Source organism: Mesoplodon mirus (assembly GCF_964341445.2).
Source record: "Mesoplodon mirus genome assembly, chromosome: 5".
NCBI lineage: Eukaryota > Metazoa > Chordata > Mammalia > Artiodactyla > Ziphiidae > Mesoplodon > Mesoplodon mirus.
In genome coordinates this window covers 99709238-99724373 of record NC_138980.1, presented here as the reverse complement: position 1 = coordinate 99724373, position 15136 = coordinate 99709238, and positions in this window count along the sequence as shown.

Below are 15136 nucleotides of genomic sequence, written 5' to 3'. Positions count from 1 at the left end.
GTCCATCTGGAATATTTAGTTTCCCATTTATCGTAGTAACACACCTCGATTTTCCTATTCATTCAAGCTATGCAGACAGTATTGCTCTTTCCACATAAATATTATTTAGATGTAAGGTTTGATAAATGCTTTAGGGATAAGTTATAACAATCTGTTTAAATAACAATGGTGCAATCCTTGGATTTACAAATGCTTACTATCAAAGAACATAGAATTATTGATATTACAATGTACCACTTTCACTTTTTGCACATTTAGGACAAAAATAAAACCTTCCAAGTTTTGTATAAAATTTTGATCATTTTATTTTTAACATTATCTACTAAACACAGGATTAGCTGAGATTTTAAAAACAATGCTATGAGAAACCCCCATCCCTGCAAAAAATTGTAAGACTTCCACAAGGAGTATCCCAACTTTTGCTGGAAATAATGCAGTGTATACGTGATGAGCACACATGTATAAAAGCAATTTTGTTAATCAATTTGAGTGTTGCTACAGGAAAAATAGATAGATAAATATACATAAGGTAATGCCTTCGCTGTGGCTTATTATCACAAACATGTTTTCATTTAGCACAAGACATTTATTTATTTACTTGGCGGTATGCGGGCCTCTCACTGTTGTGGCCTCTCCCGTTGCGGAGCACAGGCTCCGGATGCGCAGGCTCAGCGGCCATGGCTCATGGGCCCAGCTGCTCCGCGGCATGTGGGATCTTCCCGGACCGGGGCACAAACCCATGTCCCCTGCATCGGCAGGCAGACTGTCAACCACTGCGCCACCAGGGAAGCCCAAGACATGTTTTAATGAGAAGATTTTAGTTATTTTGCAGGTAAATAAGGTAACTCACTGCTCACCATAAAAGTATCAGCTGTATTTCAGAATCTCATTACACATTTTGGCTTTTGATATTACTTTTTGTATAGGTGATCACAAACGCAAAATTTTGAAAATATTTTATTGTGTAAATATTGTTCATTGTTTTATATTTTTGTGTCATGCATTCAGTGTGATTTATTTCTAAATATACTTTTGTAATAATTATTTTTCAAGAAACTAGAACTATTTTGACACTGTATTTGCAAAGACTGGCAGTTATAAAAGGTGTCTTAAATTATTCAACTTGAATAGTCAAACATGTACATATGAGATATCAGCATCATTATTTTGCCTCTTATATTTACATACTTTTATAGAAAGGTGCATCAATAAACCTTATTAACTAAAATACACCAAACATTCTATTAAGCAAGTTGTCTAATACAGTAGTAATTTTTACTCTACTTTTTTCTAAAAATTAAAGAAATAATTTACTATACAAAATCACTATTACAGAGTTGCTATTAAATCTTTAAAGCTATAAAAATGGAAGCACTGGATAGAAAAATACATTATTTTGATACATATTTATAATAGTGCTGTATATGATATATTATTATTGTAAAGTACAATACAAGGGAATACAAGTTGAAAAACAAGGGAAAGTATAGTCACAGCCTCTATAGCCCACTCCCAAACTTGAGAACACAGGTCTCTGGACATATACTCACAAGCTGATACACAGTAACCCTGCTGACTACAATGGGAAAAGGCTGACTTAAAAAAATTAATTGAAAGTTACACCACATTAAAGTTGTGTTGACTGCTCTAATAGGTCTTGTGAAACAGAGAAGCATCTATTAACCCTCTAGTCCTAGTGATTCTGTGTGGGTAGGTTAATGAGATGAAACCCCAGCAGCCAATTCAGAGAAGCAAAAATGATAGGGCTGATGACAAGAGGAAACATTATTTTTCCTTATCTTATTCAATTTTCCAACTAAGTAGTTGTAAATATAGAATACTTCTCCAAGTTTATTTTACAGTTGTGCTAAAAATGAGTTTTCTAGTTTCCAGTAAATAGTCACTAATTTTGTTCATGGTGTCTGTTTTCCCCATTATTTTCTTGCTTTAAAATTTCAAGCTTAAAGGCATTTTTTAAATAAATGATTATTTCAATGACTATTCTATTTAAATGTAAGCTACCAGAAGCTAAGAAATGTCAGATTGCTTTGTCTACCGTGTGTGTGTGTGTGTGTGTGTGTGTGTGTGTGTGTGTGTGTGTAATAGAGCTTCTGAACTGGAGAATTTAGGGGAAATATATTTTTTCAGAAAATGAAAGCATGAATATTATCTGGACTCTAAATTGGGGACAATATTCACTTCACACTTCTAATATCTCCTAGAATTATCCTTTTAAGTAGATGTTACTAGGTTGCTGGCTTTTTTACATAATATTCAGAACAACCCTTGAATTATCATTGTAACTGCCAGTGCCAGATGTTCTATGTCCATTTTTGAGCAAGTAAGAATCTCATTGAGCTCATTAAACTCCTGACCAAAATGTTCATTTTTTACCATGAATCTTGCCAGTCCATTAAACCCTAACAATAATTTTGACAGGTACAGGGCTCCAGCTTTTGGCCACTTTATTCAGTTATAATTGTTCCTCTGTGATTTGAACTTTTTCATAAAATTTCTAAATCAATATTTGAATAGATGTGGAGAGCTAAATGTAGGGTATTTGTGTTTGCTTCATTAAAACCAAAGTATTCAATAAAATGCCACTGTACCTTCTTTGTTTTCTTCTTCATACATGTTCTCTTCGATGATAATTTGGATGCTAACTTTTGTTAGCCAGTACACTGTGAGATTTAAAAAACCCCATAGAATTAAAAAAAATTTTTTTTCCTAGTATAGCAGGTTTTCAAATTTAAAGTATGTGATTTTTTTTTTAATTCAAAGTAGTACACATGTGCATAAGATGGAATTTTGCTCAAACACACTGGCTTTACCTGTACATTTTAGGTACTTGTAAGAAATGTGTAAGCTTCCATATGATACAGTGGATGAAAGGAAGAGGCACACTCAAAATCTTCTCTGTTTCAAATCACAGAGCTTCTCTCTATCTTTGTGACATTTTGAGACTAGTGGAAAGAAACACATTTTGAATCTGGTGGTGTCTAAGTATATATATATGAGTATGTAACACAGGGAATTCTGGTTGATTAGCAGAGCATGCCAGTTTCAAACAGTAAATGCATGGGTGCACCTGTTATTTTGCACAGCAGATTCATGTGTATTTATTTGGAATTTTTTCCAACTTTCTGACATTTGGAATCAAGTAAAAACATGATCAGAAATGATATTTTCATGAGTTGGTTGGTTGGATTTTAAGCAGCAGAGTAAACAGGCTCAATTCTTTTGATTATGTAGGATCTCAAAACGTTAAAAGATGCAATCAATAGGCAAAAAAGATGTTAATCTAGAATGGATAGAGATTTTTAAATAACATTTTTTTGTGAACTAGAAGTGAATTGGTATGTGGAATCTGAATCTGTAATATGGTGATGCACTTACAGTTGCTGAAGATGTCATACTGGTGATTCCACAGCCTTAATTGGTTTGGATTGGAGAGGAGAGAAGAGAGATAATACCTAGCCAGTCAACAGGTGTCCTTAGGGCAGCCCTCATCAAAATTACTACCATCTCTTTCTGAAGATCAGACTCAGTTCCTTACATATACATGAGGTGGTTCTATTTAATACAATCTATTAAGATCTTGGGCTTTCCTTTACCTTTTTAATTGGAGAGGATTCATTTTTATGATAAATATAACAAGAGTAGTTTGGTGAAGGCAGTCAACTTTTTGAGGCATTCACTTTTTCATGAAATAAGCAAACATTTGAATTCTTCCCATGCCGTGTGTCTGCTTCCTATTTTTATGGCAGTTGCTTTTTAAAAGAGTGTCTTTTTTTTTTTTTTAAAGAGTGTCTTTTTAACTGTTTTTGTTCTTTTATATCCTGGAGGGAAGGAGAAAACCAGCTCATATTTTTCTTTCAGCTTGGAAAGAGCAAAAATATTCCCCCCAAACAAAAATATTGACAGTCAAGAGGTCCAGAGAATATCAGTAAGCCAGAGCTGTGAAGGACATAAATAAGACTTTTTTTTGGCCCAAGGGATGTAAGCAGATATATGCAGTTCATGCTACATGCTGAATTTTATTTTCCTGGGGGTGACATTTCTTAAGGTGACTGACAGAATTTTTCTTTTTCCCCATCAGTTCTTTTATTATTGGTTAGTTGTTTTCATGTGTCTTCTTTCCTCCACTATGCTAGGTCTCCTTGTGAAAACAGCAATAATTATATGGTTAACTGGGGGCTTGTTCACAAGAAGACAGACATTATAAGATTTACTTGATGAATTGTCTCTGTCTCTCTTAAAGAACATGGTTTTACAACTTAACAGCCAATACAGATGTGGGTACATGGCTGAATAGTATTTCCTTGGAGTTTATTCACTACAAACAAAGAAACAAACAAAAACTCAAAAAGGACAAAGTAATTTAGGGACAACTTAAATGATGTGATGATTGTTCCAAAGTTGCTTAATACCAAAAAGATACACTTAACTTGTAAATGAAAATTAAGCAAGTGGTAACTGTGCTCCTCTCATTTATGTTTACCTTAATTTTTAAGGTTAGAGTCAGTGACTAAAAGAAAATGACGTCAGGCTTCCCTGGTGGCGCAGTGGTTGAGAGTCCGCCTGCCGATGCAGGGGACACGGGTTCGTGCCCTGGTCCGGGAAGATCCCATATGCCGCGGAGCAGCTGGGCCCGTGAGCCATGGCCGCTGAGCCTGCACGTCCGGAGCCTGTGCTCTGCAACGGGAGAGGCCACAACAGTGAGAGGCCCGCATACCGCCAAAAAAAAAAAAAAAAGGAAAATGACGTCTGATACTCTTATAGGTAATAAGAAATTTAATATTTTTTATCCAAGGCTTTTGATGTCTATTATGAAAATAGAGAACAGTTCTCTTGGAGATAAACTCCTTTAGTTCAATGTCCATCCATTGACTCAGTAACTCAAAAAGCTGAATGATTGTCAAGCACTAGAAATACAAAGATAACAAGTCATAAATGATAAAAGTCATTCATGTGCTTTTAGCATTTGCCATCCAGTAGCTTACAGTTTTGGGGGAGAAATATAATTATCTATAATAGAAGGTGAAAAAAAATACAATGTGCTGTGGAAATACAGATATCATATTTAGCTTTGTGTCCTCAGCATGGTGCCTGGAATGAAGGAAGCAGTGAATAAATTTAGTAGTATTGTATTCAAGGTGGAAAAAAAAAAGAGGACCTTGATATTGCTTGCTGCTTTCTTTTTCTTATCATAGCTCATATTTTATCAATATGATTATTACAATATTTTTCTGAGGTATCCGGATATCATTGGAAAATGAGCAGAGAAACTTCTGTGACTCACTTTTAAAATAGTGGACACAGAGGAGAAAGTATTCTTAATGAGATTATAGACTGAACAATAAATAAATAAATGTTGACTCTTTGGGAGCAATGTACATGTAAATACGAGTTGAATGAGTTTATTCAGGATAATTGCCAAATACATACATACATATATATACACACTTTAAAAACATTATTTGTAGAATTTTCTTAAATGATTTTATATCTATATTCATGTATTTTATTGATTAGTTTAATAAAATATCACTGATTTGCAAAATTCTGAATGAATTCTAAGATTTTATCCAAAAGAAAAATGGAGAAGAAAATGAAGATTTATTTTTCATACTGAGCTGTAGTAAAAGCCTGATAAAAGAGAATCAAGGTCAGATTTATGGTTATTTCACCACTAGCATCTTGTCGTAGCATCTGCAAATGGTACTTGCATATGTATGAATAGATACATTTGTAAACATTTAAAAATTATTAAATATGTATACTGCAAGTCAAGTCTCATTACACGTGAAAAATAAAATGTAAAGGCCAGTTCCTTCCTAAAAGAACAATCAGAACTAATAGCTGACAACTTTTTGAAAAAACTATAAAAACAAGAGGAAGCATAAAAGCCATGTTTTATAAAATAAAACAAACCAAAAATTTTACTTTTTTCTAATAATAAAACCTGCAATCTAGGAAAAACAAACTATAGGAGAAAACTCAAATCGCTGGCATGAAAAAGAGGTATATAAGATATATGCTGTGATATTTTGGAGTACTTTATCTTCCAAAGTCTATTATGTGGATTTATGTGTCTCATATTATTTTTATATCTTATTCTATTTCATCTGCTTACATCACAGCAGTTTCTCCTGTCATTAAGTATTTTTTACAAAGTATTTTAATAGATGCATAAAATTTCACTCAAGGGAAACCATAGTTTACTGATATTTGGCACATTTTCGAATATTGCAATGTTTGTATAGGTGTTCACTTCATCTACCTTTCGTATATCAGCAGTCTATGTTGCCTGATGAAATTTAGTAGTTGAAATTTTTCTGGATAGACACAGTGCTTTTCTGTTGGGAAGTGGGGAGGAACAGAAGATGTAAGGGGAAATAGACAAGAAACAAAGGTAGAGCTGTTACTGGAGTAGCATCATTTTGTACCACAAGGTTGATGTAGTGGCAGAATAGAGTTTAATGAGAACACTGATTTTTATTGTGTTCCTACTTCATACTCTCTGCTTTATGTACATCGTCTCTGTTAATCTTCTTAACAATCCAGTGAAACAAGTACAAAGTTATCCATCTTTTGTGACTGAAGAAGATGAAACTCACAGTCTTAGAATCCAAGCTCTCTGGCTCCAAGCTTTCACTGTTGACTGTAAGTTCCTCTATCAAGTTACCTGACTATGCCTGTGTTCAAGGAGAAGCACAAACAAGTGCAGGAGTCAGTGGTTCCTGCCCAGGTTTCCATTTGGGGCTGCTGGTTTATATTGACATCATAAATCCTGGGATGGAAGTAATTTTGAAAGGTCGCCTAATCCATTCACCCTGCCTTAAACTTTCCTGACAGATGAGGAGCTACCTTAATTCTCTACCCCTTCAAAAGAAAGTACAGCTTCCTTCCATCTCTTATTCCTGGATTTAACAACTCCTAGAGCAGGAAATCTCATCCTTTTTTTATAGCATAAATCCCACTCAGTGCTATTTAAGCTTGCTGCTTTTTTCTCTGCTTCTTGAGAACACATAGTGATGTATAAATAACAGAATTTACTTTACTTAAAGATGGACACTAAAAATGTCTCTTCTTCAAACTATATAATTCATGTGTTTTTAACTTTTATTAAAAACACATTTTTCAACATTAGTTGTCTTTTATTTTTCTTGGTGTTAGAGTTCTTTTCCTTCTTTCTTGTATTAATGGGCTCAGATCAGAGAGTTCTAGAGGGTGTTTGACCTTGGTTTTGCTGGCTTTTCTAGACCTTTGTTTAAATCCCTTAAAAAAAAATTCCATAGCTGCCCTGTGGTCTTCATCAACAATGTTGAAACATTATGAATATCTTCTCTTTTTTATTTCCTTTTCGTGAGTCTCATTTGATCACTTGCTTTCTTTTAAAGATTTAATCAAATGTGAGTATGCATAAACCACTCTTGGTGGGTAAGGAAGTTCTCCAATTCAGATACCCTCCTAGCTAAATATTTATTGGATGATGATGTCTTTTGAAAGTCTGCTTACAGTCATGTTTTTTCTCTCCAGCCCTGTCTGTAGTCCCATTTGATTCACATTGTGCAACTAATAGAGCTTCATCTCTACTCAGTGTTTCCATCTTAAATTTAAATGGGATTAATGCAGTGAAAAGTTCTTTTTAAATGATTAGGTTAATAATCTGGAAATTATGGCTTCCCAAATAAGGCATCCCCAAAGCTCCTTTACTTCATTTTTTTAGGACTACTTTTTTGCCTGTCTTCAGATTTCCAAATCATTAATATAATGTTCATGTGATTGATAATTCTAAATATGATTTATCTACTTTGCGTTTTACTTGGAAAAGAGTGGAGACCATCTTCTCAATTGATTCAACAACTGTAGATCTTTCTAGAGGTCACACTGCAAGATGGCATTTGCCATCAGTCATGGTTTTAATTAAAACTTGGGTTATAGCTGAGTAAACTTTCTCCTCTGCTGTTAATTTCTCAAGCATTTTTACCCTTGTCTTTTTTTCTTAAAATATATTAAAATATTAATAAGATTTATTATCTATTTTGTATTTTATATTTCTTGGTACTGCTTAATATTCATGGTTTAAAAAAAGCAAGTATAAGTATTAAAATCTGAATGATGTTTCCCCTATAGCCAGAGGTCAACTTGATTATATGTACAATATCAATCACTGTAATATATAAACTGTCCTGAGCATTTATATCCAAGTGTACTTATTAATTTTGTATTAAAAAATAAGCTACCGCTACTTTTGCCTTTCTAATATATATATATATATATATATATATATATATATATTTTTTTTTTTTTTTATAAGGACACACTGCACGAGCTCTCTGAGGGTTGTGGCTTCACTCGCCCTTTGGGGGTAAGAGTTTATTTATTTATTTTTGCTGTGTTGGGTCTTCGTTTCTGTGCGAGGGCTTTCTCTAGTTGTGGCACGCGGGGGCCACTCTTCATCGCGGTGCACGGGCCTCTCACCATCTCGGCCTCTCCCGTTGCGGAGCACAGGCTCCAGAAGCGCAGGCTCAGCAGTTGTGGCTCACGGGCCTAGTTGCTCCACGGCATGTGGGATGGTCCCAGACCAGGGCTCGAACCCGTGTCCCCTGCACTAGCAGGCAGACTCTCAACCACTGCGCCACCAAGGAAGCCCCCTGCCTTTCTAATATTTATTGTAAAACTAATAAACAAAACCCCAAACTGGCACTTTACTCATTTAAAGATATGAAGAAATATAGTACTATGTAGATATGTAAAAGGCAGCAAGATTTTTTTAAGTATTCATGATAATAAAAAGTATCCTATGAAAAATTAACTAAAGGTAATATTTTTAGGATAATAGCTCCACTTTTCCAATCATATGTGCAATCTCCTATGAAATCTGAAAAATAATACTGTAAATTCATGCTTTTACAGAAACCTAGATGATCTGACTGACATAAATTGACCCTCTTAAATGACTACCGTTGACCTCCAGAAAACCAGAATATTCAACAAACAGGTGACCTTTAAGTAAAAGTTTAGATTAGATCCACTCTACAAATGTAAGAATTTCAAAATCTCATATATTATTAAATATTTGAGAAGTAGTAAAATAATTTGAGACATACATTCTGGGTTTAAACCATTTGAAAAACTATATAACCATCTGAGATGTGCATAATATAAAATATATAAATATTTTATGAAGTTAAAATAAAATCCATTTTGCATGTCAACTTGTTAATCTTCAATTACATGAAACTACATTTTTACCTTTTGAAATGGTGTTATGTCTAGTTCATACTCTTAGTACATTTTGGCTACTATAACAACAACGAAAAAAAACCTACAGACTGGGTAGCTTATAAACAATAGAAATTTATTTTTCATTGTTCTGGAGGCTGGAATTCAAGATCCAGATTCCAGTGTAATCAGGTTTTGGTGAAGGAACTCTTTAGGTTGCAGACTGCTGATTCGTGCTGACATTGTAGAAGGGGCGAGGGACTTTCTTGTGCCTCTTTTATAAAAGCATTTGTCTCAGTTATGAGGGCCACACCCTCAGACCTAATCACCTTCCATAGGCCCCACCTCCTAACACTATCACCTTGGGAATTAGGTTTTCAACCTATGAATTTTAGGATGAATGCAAACATTCAGACCATAGCATCTATTTTTTAAAAATTATAAGTATGCATTCAAAGATAACACTGTACCCAGACAAATCATGTTTTATATGAAGTTTCACAGGAAATTCTTAAGAAAGTTAATAGCAACAGCTGTATCAAGCTTCATATCAAAATTTTTGTAAATAATATTTGAGACTCTGACTTATATCACAATTTTCAAATTTTTGCTGAAACTTTAGATCAACGAGAAATAATTTTATTTTTTCAGTTCAGTAGTGGTTCACCCAGATTATAAAACCTGCCATAAAGAGGTAAGAAAATGTAAAGGATGAAAAATGCTAAAATATTATAAAAGATTCTTTACTTTATATTCCAACAATAGATCATTTTAGGACATTTCAGGATATAAATCAGTAGGTAAAATTTAAATCTCTATTAGTGAAAAGCATTTATCCTGATGAAATATTTGAATTAAGATTAACCAATTCAGAATCAATAAACTGTCAATGCATTTTGCTAGCCAATGATTTCCTTAAAAGTATTCAGAATAGCAACATTCTTTTGAATTGACACAACAAACCCAGCATATTTTTTCTCTCATTTAATGTAACTTAGTCTGTATGGTTTTTACATGAGAAAAGCCTGTAAGAATTGTCTTTGTACTATACTATACCTGTATATACAAGAAAGACTTTATTTATTTATTTATTTTAAGAAAAACTTATATTTCCAAATATTTTAATCATTCTTAACGGTTTTGATTCCCACAAAATTTTCATATCTAATTGCTTTTTCCTTTCTCAGTAAATTATGAAAATAACTTTCTCTTTTAAAGATTTGTTGAATGAAAATTCAGTATGTTTCAATTATCTTTAGGTTAAATTTATTAGTATTGCCTGATGACAGTAAGAGATGCATTGCAAATTAGATGACTTTGAGTCACATCAGTATTCAAAGTCAGATGATGAAACATTTAAAGAACAGATCTGGTGACTTCTCTGTAAAAATCCATATAAAGGGAAATAGTTATACCACAAGCAGTCAGCACTGATGGATGAGTGTGTTGGAAAAAACACAGTAAATGGGAGATCAACAAGAACCATTTCCAAATTAGATTTTTCATTTCAACAATATGAAACCAAGCTGGTGCACATCAGGAAATTGTTCACACAAGGGAAAAACATGATTATGATATTTCTCATTGAATCAAGATAAAACAAATATTATATTCAACACATTTCACCTTACACAATCCAGTGACTGGTACAGGGAGAAGTGATTCTTACATGTTTATCATACATGAAAAATGAGGGATCTAATGAAGGATTTACACCAAAAAGAAAAAAAGTAGTAAATTTTTCTTACCAATTTAAAAAATGTTGCTATTCTTAATGTGTTTAGGAAATCATTTTTTACAAAGGTAAAATATCAAGCAAAAGAGAGAGGCAGTTTACTAATTCTAATGTATAATGCAAGTATTAACAACATGAGGACATAATAGAAAGCTTTCTATGGATTGTGCCTTACTTGCTATTTTTAAACAAAAGCAATTAATGTTATTCTGGAGTTTAGCTTTACTTTGCCACTGATAACATCAGTTCTGAAACTCTGTGGATCCAAACCATTTTGATTTTAGTCTAAAGGTTATTGGTGAACTTTTAAGCAGCTAGATTTTGCTAATTTTAATTATGCCTAGAATGAACCTGTATGACATATTTTGGAAGTATCTTAGTCTCAGAACTTAAGTAAATTCAACTTTTCTTAGAAATTCAGACTTTCAATACCCTATATTAATCATTTGTACTATAACTTGATATTTATACTGAGCACAGATTTCTGTTTCTATGAATATAGAAAAAATATAAAACAAGCAAGAGGCTTTCAGTGGAATGTAAATCAATACTTTGGCAAAATATAACCTGTTAACTTTTCTCTATTACTGTCTAAACCCCAGGCTAATAGCACTTCAATATTTCAAATGTTAAGTAAATCTTTTATAACAAAACTGTACTTTTGAAACCAAACGTATGTCTGGTTTTGATTTGTTATTCCCACATAAGCACAGAACATAAACTACTTCACATTGCTATGGCTTTACTACAAGCATGCTTTTTCTAGTGTGTGAGCATAAAATGTGAAACAGGCTCTTTCATAAAGGAGGAAATCAGCTTTAAAAAAAGTCACCATGGCTTAGTAACTTCACCTTTCTATCCCTCAGCCACACACAAGAAGGCCACTTTTTTTCCCCAGAGGATGCGTCAAATCAATACATGTTCTTTGATTTTATTCTTTTTACCTTAAAGAATAGGAGTAAAATTTCCTTGTGATGAGTGGGCATTTAAACATTACTTCTATTGATTATATTTTCTTGGGTTGTATTCAAAACCAAATCCATTTTGCAAATGTATGGAGATCCCAAATTATTACTTCAACTTTATTTAAGACAAGTCCTACCCTACAATATTTCTTTGATTTAAGAGGATTTATTAATGAATACTGAGATGATTATTTTGCCTATATGAACAACTCAGTTATCCTAAATCTAATTTAATTTGAAAATCTCAATCACCTTGGCACTATTAAAAAGAGTATTTCTCTTTTCTAACTTTACTGTGTTATGGTTCTGTTATACAGTAATTTAATCAGAATCTATACCCACCGAACCTCCATATCTGTGATGGAATTGATTCCCTGCTAGACTATGTCAAGTGGGTCAGGGTGGTAACATGTCCTTCTGATTAAAACACAGCAATGACCTGGCAGGACATCTGCAACTGCTCAGGAGACTGAGCAAGTCACTTGATTCCTATGGATCCAAGTCTATGGAAAATGTTAAAAACATATTTATTAAAAAAAAAAAATCCAACTTTTAGACAGAAACCAACTTGCCCATGTAATACTGTTTATATAAAAATCAAATCGTATAATCATATATATATTTGGTTTATGAAAAAACTTGAGATGTTCTGATTGCACAAAGAAGTAAGGGCAGCATCCATGCAATTTCTGCATAATCCATTATGTAGAGTATATTGAGTCAGGAAGATGTATTGTGTCTATGTTTTTTCCATCAATATTCTGCAACTGAGACACAGAAATACCAATAGACTTTTCTCAAAGAAGCCATTTAATGCCTTCCAAGTATGTGTGGGACATACCAAGGAGAACATACTAGGATATCCCTTCTCTTGCTTAGTTTAGGGGCTTCTTTTGGTGGATGGATTTTTTTTTTTCGTGATTGTGATAGGAATTTCCACTTGGGTGCATTATTTAGAAGAAAACAAAATAATTTTCTATAAATAAGTTTAATTTTAAACTTCCTGTATAGAAACACAAAGCAAAAGGCAGAACACCTGGAATAAGGTCTTGCAATTGTGAATATTATACAATAACTCTTAGAAATACTATAATGTAAAAATAAATGAATGTGATAACCACTTTTGTGCATTTCAAATGATGATGTGTGCTTCTGCGACTTTCTACTTGTGGATCATACTCAATGTTATATTTTTATTTTTTGCGCCCCTGTATGTCAACATAAATCTAAGCATTAAGGAAATCTTGGTGTTACTGTATGTACTGTTATTTTGTTTTATTTTATTTTTTTATTTAAAGAAGATGTTGGGGGTAGGAGTTTATTAATTTATTTATTTTTGGTGTGTTGGGCCTTCGTTTCTGTGCGAGGGCTTTCTCTAGTTGTGGCAAGCGGGGGCCACTCTTCATCACCGTGCGCGGGCCTCTCACTATCGCGGCCCCTCTTGTTGCGGAGCACAGGCTCCAGACGCGCAGGCTCAGTAGTTGTGGCTCACGGGCCTAGTTGCTCCGTGGCATGTGGGATCCTCCCAGACCAGGGCTTGAACCCGTGTCCCCTGAATTAGCAGTCAGATTCTCAACCACTGCGCCACCAGGGAAGCCCTACTGTTATTTTATTTTAGTGGTCATACTTTGTTTTCAGACCTCTTCTATGCAGGAGATAAGGAGGTCAACACTAGTACCATGTTGGATATCACATCAGCACACTGGTGTCTTTTCTCTGAACCATTAAAACACTGTTTGCTTGATTGGCAGCCTAGAGCTATCTCACCATGTTCGTGCTTGCTGTTGATTTTGTTTTTCTGTTTTATGTGATTAAGCTCCATTATGAGGATTTTCAGGTCACCCACAGTTAATTGTTATTCCAGCTGATGGGCAGTTTGATCAGCTTGTCCCACAACTTTTCTTTGAAAATTACATGTTCCCTTTCAAAAGATTTCTCAGCAAAAATGGTTTTAAATTAAGTCATCAAAAAAAATGCACAGAGGCCAATTAATATACTCACTGATATGGATTGTGCACCCTCTTCTTTCTTTAATCCTGACCCATGCAGTTAATTTAGAAGACAAGTATTTAACATGTGACTAAGGGGAAAAAAAAAGAGAGAGAGAAAAAAAATACACTAATCTAAGTGCCTGTGCATTGGCCTCAGAAATTATTTTCCACATTGTTCAATGGAATGAGAAAACCATACCACTTCCTGTGCTATTGTTATTGTTGAAATGTGTGAACTTTATTCTGTAATCTGTTGACTGATGCAGGATATTCATTTGCTGTTGATTTAGCTATGAATATAATACATAGAGACCTCAAAACAAAGGTTAAATTTTTATGTAAAAATTTCTTAAGGTTCGATATATAAATGAGTTGCACTTACATTACAAGATTATATCATGAGACAGCATTTATATTTTCCTATTAAAAATTATTTAAAATGTAAGTGTATAATGAAGTGGACTACTAATACTATACTAGGTAGAAATTTCACTTTTATCCTTACAATTAATCAACCGTGTTAAAATAGTGTTATTTTATTGATAATGATTTTTGTCTTCCAGAGAAATTTCATTTTTTTCCCTGCTCTTTGCAAGAAGATCTGATAATAATATTTCTCTAGAAGGCTGTGTTCATGTATGTGTGTCCTCATAGTTATAATTACATTTTTTCTTACTTTTTTGCTCTCTCTTAGTGTATCACCATTGTTACACTTTAAATAATAGTTCAAGTTATCAAGTACCCCAAGGGCATTGATATTTTTTCAGTGAGTTCAAGATATATTCCCAACTTAAAACACACTTGTAATGAATTCTACCCCTGCATAGCTGAAAGGCATTTTATGTATCAGGGTCTCCAGGGCTTTTCAGGTCTGGAGATTATGATGCAGCAATTAAAGTGAGGATTGTTGTAGCATTCTCATTTTTTGAACAGAGCTCCATCTTCTGAAATTGACAGAAAATGTTTAATTCTAGACGTTAAAGGATAGTGTCTGGAACATTTGCATTAATAAAGGGGAAACCATGCAGCGGGTCATGTTACTTTCAAACAGATTAAAGAATGTATAATGACAAAAAAACTCAGGGAACTTCCTTGTAACAAGAAAAGAAGGTTGGAGACTCTTATGTAGAGCTTTCAAATGACTGTGCAGTGTTAAGCTGACATGTGAGAAAAGAGATTAACTGATGGGACTGACAGCATGAAGCTGTCAGAAA